Here is a 9,227-nt window from a genome sequence, read left to right as displayed (position 1 = left end):
GTCATTTTATATAATTTGTATTTCTCTTCTAAAATTTAGGCTCCCCCTCCCTCTAGAGGACATATTTTTTTTAATAGACTTTATTTTTTAGAGAAGTTTTAGGTTCACAGAAAAATAAAGCAGAAAGCACAGAGTTCTTATATACTCCCTGCCCCTACACATGCACGGCCTCCCTCACTATCAATATTTAGCACACGAAAGGTACATTTTTCGCAATTGATGAACTTACGTTGACATGTCATAATCACCTGAAGTCCAGAGGGTATGTTAGGGTTCACTCTTGGTTGTGAATTCCATGGGTTTCAACAAATGAATAATGACACGTATCCATCATTATAGTATCTTACAGAATAGCTTCACTGCTCTAAAAATTCTCTGTGCTTTGCCTATTCATCCCTCCCTCCTCCTCTAACCCTGACAGCCACTGATATTTTTTTCTACATTTTTGATTTGGGAATGTATTTTTAAATAGATTTTATTTTTTAAAGCAGTTTTATATTCACAGCAAAATTGAGCAGAAGGTACAGAGATTTTCCATCTCCTCCTTACCACTGATTTTTTCACCATCTCCATAGTCGTGCCTTTTCCAGAATGGCACACAGAATGGAGTCATGTAATATGTAGCCTTTTCAGATTGGCTTCTTTCACTTAGTAATATGCATTTAAGGTTCCCCCATGCCTTTTCATGGCTTGATAGTTCATTTCTTTTTAACACTGAATAATCCATTGTCTGGACGTACAACAATTTCTCTATCCATTCACCTATTAAAGGTTCAGTTTTGTCCAACATTGTAATAATAGCTCCGAAAACACTGCCTGGCACATAGTATGTGTGCAGTACATGTTCCTTACCCTCATCGTGCAATTATTCTCTCTCTGAATGGTATCAGTGTCCAGCAAGTTGCCCAATCTGATAGTAAACAGAAACAAAATTTCCAGGAATTTGAGATTCTTTCATCTGCTCTCTTACTCTCACCCTTTCAAATCTGGCTCTTGACTAACTCTCGAATACATCCTTTTCTATCCATCCCCGTTGTCATTAATCTGACTCAGGTTTCATTAAATTCTCCAAAATTATTTACATATTATCCTCCTGACTAATCTTTCTGACTCCAATGCATAATCTCTGCTCCTAAAACACATACCTCATTATGTTGATCTCTTGCTCAAAATATTCAGCAGATTAAAGTTTAAACTTATTTATATGCAGTCACATTTTCCAAGATCTGACACTTACAATATGCACAGCCTCCTGTTCAGCCTCTCTTTTTATAAACGTCCACCTCCCTCTTTGGGTGCTCTGACAGCTCTGACTTATTTGGTGTATGCAAAGCAAGGTGTGGCTGCTTGTCAAATTCAGAAGCTTTCATGAGAGTCCTAAATTGTTCTGTGCTCTATTGTCAGTTTCCCCCTGCCTTATTCTAGATATGGTTGAAATAATGAATTAATTTCATTATCAATTCTATATTTAGGAGATGAATTTGACATGAATCAAAGAGAAAAATATAGAGTCTTTGAAACCTGAGAATGATGGCATTGGCTTCTGTATTTCTGCAGATGATGGCTGGGTATCATTTCATTAGGTCACAGGCTAGAAGATAAAATTCCTATAAACTCATGAAAGCTTTGTGGCTAATACCTACAGAAGCACTGTACAGGGCCTCCAGATTCTGCAGTGCATAGCAATGAACACTTAAAAACTTTGCTTTAAAGTACTTGTACTGCTCACCTCTCATTATAATACCCATCCTCCTGATGTAAGATTTTTATTTTTGTTTAAGTGCAGCACAAAGAAACTTTTTGAAAAAATATATTTAAAAAGGACCGATGCAGCAGAATTCCTGCTGTGAAAAGAATAGTGGGTTTTTTATATTCCATGAGCTCCCACCTTGCTTTGAACATTGCATACATACATGTACATGCACACACACCCATCTCATTAAATCTAAGAATCTGGAATAATGTCAAGATCCAAATGTATGAGACAGTGCAGAGTGAAGAGAAGAATGTCAGCTTACCTCTGAACAGACAGTGTAATCTTTTTTTGTGTGTGTGGGAATAGCTACATACTGTAGTAAATAAAGGATCTAATGCAATGAGATACAGCTGAGCTTTGGGAAATTTTATCAACCATTTGATTTCAAAGTGATTTCATTCTGTCCTTAACTCACAGCATTGGGCTTTGATATTGAAATAGGGATAGAACATTGAATCTGATGTTTTTTTTCCTTTACTTGCTATTTCAAAGAACTTTACTATTATTATGGCATCCCCAAGAAGCAGGTAGGATTAATATCCTTCTAAAGTACTTTGGTTTTTTGTTGTTAGAGTATGAGAAATCCTAAAATGATAAATGACTTTGAGGTTAGCCTAGAGCAAATCAGGGCCAGAATGGTGTTTCAAATTCAGATTTATTGATTTCCAGGATTATAGTCACTCAACTGATCTATTGTCTTCTTCAGTTTTCTGAAGTGTGATACTTTGTAATAATAACCACTATATGGTTGAAGTTAAAGTACAGTAAGACTATTTTACCAGGAGTCAGGAATTTTGAATTTTAATACCTATTACAACTGTTAATTTCAGTTAACACTAATATTTCTGGAATTTAGTTGTATTAGCTGTAAAACAAAACTATTAAAATTAATTTGACTAAAGTTAGGAGACTGCTCTAGATTTAGGGTTTTTCAATCAGTGTTTCTTATTCAGGAGTAAAAGAACATGTTCCAGAGAGGGCACCTTTCAGAGACTTGAAATCGATGGGATGTTGATGGCCACACTCTTCTCAACAGACCTTTTATTTAAATAGGCAAAACAGTGAATACGTTTTACCAAGGAGATGCCAGGGTGCTGCGTGGAGTGCCTTTGTTCAGTACCACAGCAATTCAACTCCATTCTTAATTTCCTCTTTCATGAACCTGCTGGGGAACTATTATTTTTTAGTTTATTAATATTATTAAATAACCACTGTCTGTAAAGTCTTACAATTTCTCGAACATTTAACTTTGTTATTTTTATTGTGTTATTGCCATACAAAATTAAGTAAATAATTTTACGATGGAACTATGCATTCCAAATGAAAACATCTCTATGGAGTTGACAACAAAAGCAAAACAACAACTTTATTCATAATATTAGGTAATTCATCAAACATTTACTGTTCTAGGTGGATTATATCAACTCATTTCATTCTCATAACAGTTCTTTGAGGTAGTAGGTTGCATGACAATCTCCTCTCCACTGGTGAGGAAATGGCAGTACACTAGGTTCAGTAACCTGTCTATGTGCACTCAACTAGTTATGGCTAGAGCTAGGATTCTGAACACTGGTTTCAAAACCCATGTTATTGACCACTATACTAAACTGCTGGGCGATACATCCTAAATACCACCAACATTCTAAGCCCTGTTGATACGGGCATATAATCTGTAGAAGGGAATAGAAACACAGGGTATACGCATGTGCTTTAGAAGCCTATTATATAAATGTGCAGAGGGATATTTTATTTACCGTAAATGCATATCAAGGGTGGGATTCAACGTGCTTTGGGTTTCACAGTGAGAGTTGATAAGAATTTTATGTCTATCCTTGTTTGTCTAACACAAATTGAAATGCCAAGAACTGTGATGTCAGTATTTTGCTTCCATTTTCATCAGGAGTCAGTTGCTTTACACACATCAAATTCCAATTCAACAGAAAAACAACATCTAGATTTGATAGCTGTCCTCTGTGAAAAGAAAAGACCTAGAATAAGCCTAGAGGTTGCTCTTTAGAAATCACTCCCGTGGGAAAGCCTTCCATGATTCTCCTAGTCTGAGCTAGATAGCCCTCTGTGCTCCCACAGCAATTCTTTCTTCTGCCTTGACCCTACACATGGTTTGGTAATCATCTGTGAGCTTGTCTATCTTCTCCACTGGTCTGACAGACCTTCAAGACCAGAGATTTTATCCTATTTATCTTTGCAGCCTCCTGCCCAGCAGATGCTCTGTACACAATAGACATTCAGTAAATGTTTATTGAAGTAAAATAAAGGTGTATTGAAACTAGGTTAGAAACTTCTGTAGAGCAACGCTTTATTTATTTTCTTATTCTACTCGTGTCTGGCTTTTAATACTTCTACTGAGTACCTACTTTATGCAGGCCAGTATTTTCCATCTACCTATTTTATTTATATATAGTAGATATTTAACATGTATTGTTCATTGAATTACTTTGGAATAGGTTCTTCAGATGTATTAGAGAATTGGAAGTAGTTTATTCAGTTTAGGCAAGGCTATGTTTGGTAACAAACAAACTTCTAAATGTCAGTGGCTTACCACATGAAGGTTTATTTCTCAGTCATGCAAAATGTGCCACAGATCTGTTGACTCTCCAGGGCAGCTCCTCTCCAAATGGTGACTCCAAGATCCAGGCTTCAGGCATCCTGTAGCTCTGCCATCTAAAACAGGAGGCTTCCAGGTGACCATGGCAGGGAAAGAGAACTGTGCTCCCAAATGCTTTGGTCTGAAAATGACACACTTCTGCTCACAGCCCTTTGGCAGGAACTAGCACATTCCCCCTGCAAGGGGGCAGGGGAATGTGAGAGAAAATAGCAGTAAATGCCTCTGCCTGGAGGTAAAGAGAGCAGAGTAGGGTTCAATGACCAATATTTACATTTAGTTTTCAGTCTGATGTGTTTTGTTTTTTAAAAATAGAAGTTAATTAATTTTTAAGAGTAGGTAATACATTATATCAAAGGGATTCTTGACTTAAAGATCAGGGAATACCTCCTCCCCCTCTTTTATTGACAAGATACAGGTTAATAACTTCTTTTTTAAAAGGAGTTAGGAAATGAAAGAGATAGAAACCAGAAGAATTTTTCAGCCCAAGACCTTTTCTTTAAATTAAAGATGATATTAAGAAATCAATTGATGGTACCCTTACTGGTTCTCAGCTCCCTGATGAAGTTTCTTTTCAAGCAGAGATTCCTGACCTCTCTCCTCTTATTTTCAAAGTCTTGAGCAAAAAGAGTTCAAAGAGTTGAGCAAAAAGAGGCTTATCTATGGATAAGTGCTTTCAAAATTACTTGGTCACTGCCTCTCTCTTGAGGTGACCTATCTTTCTTTTTTTGTACTTGAGAAAATTGTCAGTAAAGACGACTGATGGCAGTTTTAATTTTCTCATTTGTAGTGCTGGGATGAGCTTCTTCGACTCCTGGACAGAAATATTAAAACAGAAAGCGCACAAAAAACTCTTGCAACAGTGTGTATGTAACATATAAGGATGAAAGAACTTCTGAGCTCTAATTCTTTTTATTTGTTATGTCTTATATCAATTATCTGGTGGACTGGGAATGACTTAAGACTTGCTCTAGCAAAATTTTCTAGTGACAGATTTCTAATTTGCATGTTCATGGTTGAAGGAAGCATTGGAACGGGAAGCCTATTTCTTCAGGATTGTCAGAGTTCCCAGGACATCACAGGGAAGCACAAGAACATGTTCATCAAGGCATTTAATTTCCTAGAGCTACCTTTCCCAGGTCTCCGCATCTCAGTGGGATCATGTTACTGCACCGTGGGCAGTGATGGCAGTTAAGAGAGGATGTGCCTTTTCCATCCCTCTTTCTACCATCAGTACACAATAAATGAAGGAGTTGGTGAATGGAAGCCCTCTGGATCCTTGAGTCACCTCCTGGAGGAGACTCAGGCAGCAGAGCCTCCTGGCCTGCATCAGATTCTGATGTCAATGAGGAATTACCTCTGTTGTGTTAAGGCGCTGATTTCAGAGTTTTCCCCATCACAGCATAGTGCAGCCTAACCTGCCCACTACAGACATGCGTTATGCAAATAGAACATGCAGATGCCAAAAATTCAAGAAGTGTAAGAGGGCTCACAATCCCCTCTGCCAGAGGCAAACACTATTATTAATTTCTTATGTTTCTTTCAAAGATACATTATGTACTAACTACAAAAACAGTAATAATTATGACAATGACAGCAAATATGTAATAAAAGCCCTATTAGTTAAGTGTTACACTAACTGCTGTAACAATTGACCCTAAAAGGTATTATTCCTTAAATGCAAAAGAAGGTGACCAAAGTCAGTAATATATGGGGAGTGTGTGTATGTGTGTGTGTGGTCTGAGCTCCCCAGTTAGTCATTCTGGGATGCTGGCTGACAGAGGCCTTGCCTTTCTCAGTATGTGGCTTCTAAGACCACCCTGGCCATTAACATCTAGCTGGAGAAAGGAGAAATAGCAGAGAAGATGGCATGTGAGAGGCTTTTATGGGCCAGGCCTGTCAATCATTGGCTAGAATTCAACCACATGCCCCCATTTTACTGGAAGGGAGGCTGGCAAATGTAGTCTAGTGTGCGCCAAGAAGAAGACAGCTTAGCAGTCTCTGCCTTACTTACAAATCAACGCAGTTAATCCTTGCAACGGCCCTATGACCCAGGGACTGCTATTATATCCACTTTGCAGATGACGAAACTGAGTAACCGAAAAGTTAATTCATTTGCTGTAGATCAGCTTAGAAGTGGCAGATCCTGGAAGTGAACCTGAACACTCTGGCACGAGCTGGGCTTGACCACTCTGCTATATCATTTCTTTACACAATGTAATATATTATATGCACTGTGCTCCACCTTGTTGTTTTCTTTTCCTCTTAAGAATATTCAGTGGAGATTATTTAATCCTAATACAGTGGTTCCCCCCTTGTCTGAGGGGGATGCATTCCAAGATCCCCAGTGAATGCTTGAAACCTCAGATAGCATCAAGCTCTATGTATGCTATTCATGATTTTTTTTCTTTCTTCAGAATTTCATAGCTAGAAGATTCTTACTGTAGATCTTAGCAACTTCAGCATACTCTTTTTTTTCTTTCTTTAAGTTGAGAACTTTCACTTTTTCACTTAAGAAAGTACTTTATGGCTTCTCTGCACATCATCACCACTCTTCCACTTTGGGGCCATTAAGTAAACTAAGGGTTACTTGAGCACAAACAGTGTGATCCCATGACAGTCATTCTGATCACTAAGTCTCCTGAGTGCTTAATGACTGGGTGTTATCTACAGTGTGGCTACGCTGGACAAAGGAACGATTCATGTCCCAGGCAGGACAGAGCAGGATTTCATCATGCTACTCATCACACTATGTGATTTAAAACTTAGAAATCGTTTATTTCTGGAATTTTCCATTTAATATTTTCAGACAGTGGTTAATTGTGGGAAACAAACCGTAGAAAGCAAAACTGTGGATAAAGGGGGGCTACTGTACATACCAGGCTGTTTTGTGACAACTATATATTACTCTGTTGTATAAGTGAATCATAATTCTATTACTCTCATTACGATTATTTTGTTTTCATCTTTCCCCTATTATAAACAGTGATACAGCGAATAACTTCAAAAGTTCGTATTTTCACACGTGTGCAGCAGATGGAGAAAAAGAACTCTTAGAAGTATGGTTGCTCGGAGAAATAGTGTATGTATATTTACCTTTAACACGCATTTTTGGAGGAAGGTAAGATGGCTGACTAGATGCCGCCAGCGCTGGGCCTCTTCCTCAAAGAACCAAGATACACTTTAGATGCACATACTTCGAATAGATTATCGGGGAAAGAATGCTTGAATACAACAGAGAGGCGACAGGAGACACTGAGAGTGAAGGAAGGGGCAGCGGGGCACCCTGCGGGGTTGCTCCGAGCCTTGAGCGGCCCCTAGACGGGGACCCAGGGGAGGGGTAAGCGAGAGGCCCCTGGGGCTCCACGTTCCCACCTCAGACCTTCAGAGTTTTAGCCCCAGGAGGGCCCTTCAGCCCCCTCCGGCCTCCACAGTGGCGTGGGGAGCTGTATGGAGGTCACATAGAGGCACTGTTGAACTCGCGCGGAGCTCCCCGGCACCGCCGCCCTGCCCTGAGGCTGCCAAGCCAGGGAGGGAGACGGGAGCCCGGGCGCCACAGCGGTGCTGGCCTGAGCGTTCCCCGGGCAGCCGGGGCGAGCCTGCCCTTCCGCACCTCAGTCCGTCCTTGAACTCGGGGAACCACTAGAGAAGTCCACGGGCCTGGTCCCCCTCCCTCAGGACTTGATCACGTCATCAGGGGTCTGAGGAGGGGATCTGTGAATTGATCTTGAGTGAGGAAGGAGCCGCCACAAGCAGAACTGAGAGGAGAATGTGGCATCCTAGTTTTGACATGCTAGGTTTTTATATGCACTTATTTCTGGATAGTCCATAGATCTATTTATATTTTATTACTGCATATTTTTACTTGCTATGGATTTAAATATGTTTCAATATCTTGTTGTAGACACCTCTACTATTCAGAATTTTCTTGGTTCTGATTTTTATTTTTCCACATGTGCTTTAAAAATCACCTTGAGAAGTTATTAATAAAAAAGCCTATTATTCTTTTTCTAGAGATCACATACATTTATAAGTTAACATAGGAAGAATTGACCTCTTCTTACCCTCTTTTAATTTATTTGGGCTTTCCCTTTAGTTTCTTCAGTTGGATTTAAAAGTTTTCTTCATCTAAATTTCTTTTAAAACTTTTAAGTCATTTTATCTTTTTTCTTTGTTTTCTTTCTTATTCTTCTATTTATAGTTTCTAATTACTTATTATTTTTATATAAAAAGGCTACTCATATATAAATTTTGTTCCCAGGCACATTACAATAATTATTAATAAGAGGCTTTGAGTATGGTGGCTAAGATTACACCAGCCAGTCCCAGGTGATCCCAGGTGATCTGGTTTCTAATGCCAGCACTGATGTGTACTGGCTTTCAAAGATAATTCATGAAAAATGCTTAGAAGAGTGCTTAATTAATTTAATCGTTATTCTTAATCAGATAGTAGTATAGATGTTTTCCTTCAGAAAAAGAATTTTGATGCTTTTTTAGTTTTGTACTTGGGAAAAGCTAAAATAGAATCTTCTATTTTTGTTAATATAAAGATGAATAGGATACATTTTCTTCCTTTGAGGGAGACTGTTTTCTTATTTATCAACTCATTTGATTCTCCAAATCTTTTTTGGTAGAAGAATAATTATACTAATTTCATAAATGAGGATTCTACTACTTGGGGAGCTTAAAAAAGTGTTTAAGCCAACATTTAAATCCAGGCTTCCCTACTCTGCTGCCAAAAATCAAGATTTAAACACATTACTATAGTAAAAGCCCCAGGGACTTATTTATTTGAAAATACATGCTCTTTTAACTAAAAAATTTACTCTTACACTTTCACATGCATTG

Source organism: Propithecus coquereli, unplaced genomic scaffold (genome assembly GCF_000956105.1).
Source record: "Propithecus coquereli isolate 6110/MARCELLA unplaced genomic scaffold, Pcoq_1.0 Scaffold333, whole genome shotgun sequence".
Lineage (NCBI taxonomy): Eukaryota > Metazoa > Chordata > Mammalia > Primates > Indriidae > Propithecus > Propithecus coquereli.
This window is presented reverse-complemented; position numbering follows the sequence as displayed.